A 4,817-nucleotide genomic window follows, 5' to 3' on the forward strand; every position below is an offset into this window, starting at 1 on the left:
TCTGGATGACTTATGTGGTCCTGTCTTCAAGTTCACTGATCTTTCCTTCTGTAGCGTCTAATCTGTTAACTCCATCCAGTATGTTTTTAAATGTTTGTATCTTATATATCTTTTTCATCTTTAGAATTTTCATTTGATTCAGCATTCTTTTTCTTTTGATCATATTCATTATACATTATACTTTCTCTTTTATGTTCAAAGCTTCCCTTATATCCTTGGAATAGTTATCATGTGTGTTAAGTCACTTCAGTCATGTCCAGCTCTTTGCGACCCTATGAACTATAGCCCACCAGACTCCTCTGTCCATGGGATTCTCCAGGAAAGAATACTGGAGTTGCCATTTCCTTCTCCAGAGGATCTTCTCAATCTAGGCATCGAACCCACATTTCTTACATATCCTGCATTGGTAGATGGGTTCTTTACCACTAGCGCCACCCTTCATGAAGCAAAGCGAAGCGAAAGTCGCTCAGTGGTGTCTGACTCTCTGCAACCCCATGGACTGTTGTCCAGGGAATTCTCCAGGCCAGAATACTGGAGTGCGTAGTGTTTCCCTTCTCCAGGGGACCTTCCCAACCTAGGAATCGAACCCAGATCTCACTCATCGCAGGCAGATTTTTTACCAGCTGAGCCACAAGGGAAGCTCTGCTGGTTGCATCATCTATGTGGTTTCTGGGTCTCTTTCTATTGGTTGCTTTTTCTCACACATATAGGTCACATGCCTATTAATGTTTCACTGGGTGCTGGAGGCGGTAAATGCAAAATGGTTGAGACCTCAGAGTTCGTTGACCTTCTTTTAAGAAATTTTCGTGCTGACAAGCAGTACTGACTTGGAGGCCAGCCTGGTCTTTGCTCGTTTCAATAATGTAGAGCAGCCTCTGCCCCTTCCACCTAAGGTGTAAGCTTACCTTCACCTAATACGTGGCCTTTTTTGATCTCCAGCCAATGTCCTGGGGTCCATGAGGCCTCTTGGTCCTGGTGATTGGCTATCAAGTGTTTCCGACTTGTGTGGATGCTGGGAGCTGTTCTCTGCTCGGCTCCCAGGATCTCATTCTGCACACAGAGCAGAGCATTTGACCAGACTCAGGCTGACCCCGGGGGCTTCTCCAGATCCTTTTCTGCACTGCTGCCTTCCCTCTGAGGCTCTGCCTGCAAGTCCCAGTCCCCTCAGCCTCCCTGACGCCATCTCTGCCTGCCTTGGCTAGCTCAGTGAAGCCACTGTGTTCTGCTTTGTCCTGCCTCTCAGAAGAAAGTTGGGCAGGTGTGGGGCTCACCTCACTGGGTCCTCCCCCAACCCCCACTGTTCTCTGCCACATGTTGTGTGCTCAGTCGCTTCAGTTGCGTCCAGCTCTTTGCAACCCTATGGACTGTAGCACGCCAGGCTCCTCTGTCCATGGGACTCTCCAGGAAAGAGTACTGGAGTGGGTTCCCATGCCCTCCTCCAGGGGATCTTCCCCACCCAGAGATTGAACCAGTGACTCCTGTGTCTCCTGCACTGGCAGACAGATTCTTTACCACTAAGCCCTGCTACCTGTTGTTGATGACTACAACAGTTGCTTCTTATTTTTGCCCAGTTTTCTATTGATTACAGTGGGAGCTGCATCATCACAGCTGGAATGTCTGTAATGCTTTGAATTCTCAATTGGAGCAGATAAGTGCATTTTTAAAATGCCTTACCTCTTTGGAAACCTTAAATAGTCCCTAATTATGAGAGGGGGCCTGGGCTTTGCACTCAGATAAGCCTGAGCTCTCCTCTTGGCCGGGTCACTCACTAGCCAGGTAATAAAGCACAGACGCTTGACCTCTGGATGAGATGGAGACATTGACACCTTAGGGAGTTTCTGTAAGAATTCCAGAAGGTGATGCAGGAAGCCTGGTACACAGTAGGTATTTAATAGGAGGTAACAACCATTTGCCCAATTGTTAGCTGGGCCACAAGACGGAGTGACTGTGTGCTCCCTGAACTGAGCCTCCTGCTCAGCAAGGCCACCCCCATGGGCCAGAGAGGCAGCCAGGCCCCGCCCAGCAGCCCGGCCCCGACGCCACCCCTATGTCCATCTGTGGACCCCACCCAGCCTGGGCCTCCAGTCACCCAACACAGAAGAGCCTCTGTCTTCAGGCCCACTCACAGCTGCCCCATCACCCAAGGTCAACAAGACCTTTCCCAGCTGCCTGCGGGCTGGACCAGTCACCCGAGGGGAGGGACCCTGCAGTGAGTGGTGGGTCAGCTGGATGCCAGGCCCAGAGAAGAAAGGAGACCTGCCGTACCCTATCCTCCAGCCCCCACCTTCCCTGAGGCTAGGGAGGTAGGGGGAGGGCAGGCACTGCCCTTTTTGCCCTCAGCACCCATGATGGTCAAACCAAAAGGCCTCCTGGGGGACTGCTGGCCTCAGGACACTGCCTCTCTGGGCTGCAGCCCTGCAACTGAGCCAAAAGTTTGGAAGACTCGAGCAAGACCTCTTGGAGCACAGGATACCCTGGAGCCACAGGAAAGGGGCTCCGTCAGGCAGCAGGTGTCGACTTTTTTGTAGGAAATCCTGAGAGCCATGGGGTTGATGATCCCAGATGTTCGGGAAACCCCTCATTTTGTGAGTGCTGGGCAAGCCGGGCATGCAGCTGACCCACATCTTACCTTCCATGGGTGACCATCAGTGTGCAGGTTCCGCCCCCAGGACACTGGCATGGAGCTAAGGCCCTGAGCCTGTGACAGCCAATGGTGTCCCCTCTAAGGTTCTCATGGGGGACGGGGAGGGAGAAGACCCCAGGGCCACACAAGAGCCACCTTCATAAGGCCTCTTCCTCTCAATTCTCAAGGCTTAAAATGTCCCCAGGCTAGTGAGGCCCATACATGTGGGGTGAGCTCCGTCTAATCCGTGCTGCCCCATCTCCTCCTGGCCTGCTGAACGGTGCCCCGAGGCCAAGCACAGAGGCACCCCGACACACAGGAACGGGGTGCAGGCTGCCCTCTCTGTGCAGACCACCCCCTATCCCGTGAAGCCTGCATGCCAGCGGGAAGACAGAAACAGGTCAGCCAAGTAGGATGCTTGTCAGAGGCAGAGACGAGATGGGAGAGGCCGGTCATCTTCCTGGGCCACCGCAATGAATGGCCACAAAACAACAGAGACACATCCTTTCCCAGCTCTGAGCAGGATGTCTGAGATCAAAGTGAGGGCAGTCTCTAGCGGGGGATCCTTCCCGCCTCTTCCACCTTCTCAGCATCCTTGACCCACAGACACATGACTCCAATCTACGTCTCCATCCACACCGGACCCCTCCCTTCTGTCTGGGTGTCCAGCTCTCCTCTTCTTATTGGATTTGGGGCCTAATCAGGTAGGCTCCTGTCTCAATCACACCTGCAAAGACCCATTTTTCAAATAGGGGTACATCAATGCTGCATTCAGCTCTCAGGGTGGGGAACAGCTGGCCTGGAAGCCCGGGGTGGGAAGGAAGCCTGGGCGCCGCCGAAAGGACTGCCCCGGCCCTGCACACCCTGGGTGTGACCTGGCCCTGCACACCCTGGGTCCCAGCCACAGGGTGGGAGAGTTCCAGAGACTCACCCCCACCGGCAGATGAGCGGAGGAAGAGGGCTGTGCGGTCAGCCCCGGGTCCTTCTCCCCACGCCCGTCACAGGACCCTCAGCTGTTCCCTTCCAGCCATCAGCCCTGGGCCTGGACTCCAGGTTATTTCATGTGCCAGCATCCAATCTCTGCTTTACAGCTGAGACAGCAAAGGCCCAGACAGGCCAAACCATCTGCTCCTGGTCCCCTGGCCCCAACCACACACTCAGCCAGCCAGAGGCCAGCCTCAGGTGGGAGGATGAACCACGAAATGACCAAGCCGGGTTCTGAAAGACGGTTTTAAAGGAAAGCATCGCGTAGGGGTCAGGAATCCTCCTGGCCTGGGTCTCCCCATCCTCCAAGACCCTCCACAACTCCCGCAGCCGCTCACTCCTGCCTTCTGGGCCTTGTGGTGTAGTACCCAAAATGACCTCTGGAGGGAAGCACGTGCCCAACTTTCCCAAGAGCTGCCTGGAAGCAGTCTGTCCACCCAGGTGGCCGCAGGGCGAAGGACTCTGCCCACAGGGGTCAGCCATTAGCCCTCACCCAACACACACAGATGGGAGGAAGCCACAGGCAGTCCCTGAGTAGGCTGAGAGCGGGCTCTGCTATTGCCGCCCTGGGTTGGTGTCAAGCTGGGGTTTTGGGGTGGTGGGTGACACAGGGCAGGTAGAATGGAGTGGGGGATGTGCAGGCCCTGCCTGGCAGACCGGCAGGTCAGTCCAAGCTCTGTCCCGGCACACCTGTCCCAGCCCCCCGCACCTCCTGTAGCACCAGGAAGCCGGATTCCTGAAACTCCATCTAAGGGACTGTTGCAGCCTCTGCCCACCTGAACAAGGCCTGGAAAGGTCGGGCTTGGAACCCAGACTGAGCTTCGTGCAGGCTAACAAGACCTGACTTTCCAGGCTTCAGCGATCTGGTCTGTCAGGTGGGGATGATGCCAATGAATGCCGTGAAGGCCAAGGGAGTGCTCTGAACGCTCCAGGGCCGCCCTCTGGCCGCCATTCTGCAAAGAATCCAGAAGGTGGGGTCATTTCTTCAGGCGAGGCCTTGCAAACCTTAGATTTCCCCACAGGGCTGGTCGGGTTCCAGGAGGGCTTCCTGGAGGAGGGGGCAGCCCAGCCGGAAATTCAGAGTCGCACTGGGGGAAGCCGCGTAGCCCTGGCCGCAACCAGGCAGGCGAAGCCCAGCACGAGCGAGTGGGCGTGGGGGCGCGGCTTTGGGGGCGGTCCCGGAGCGGCGCTGGCCTCCGGCAAGAGACTC

This window comes from Bos mutus, chromosome 16, assembly GCF_027580195.1.
Source record: "Bos mutus isolate GX-2022 chromosome 16, NWIPB_WYAK_1.1, whole genome shotgun sequence".
NCBI classification, from domain to species: Eukaryota; Metazoa; Chordata; class Mammalia; order Artiodactyla; family Bovidae; genus Bos; species Bos mutus.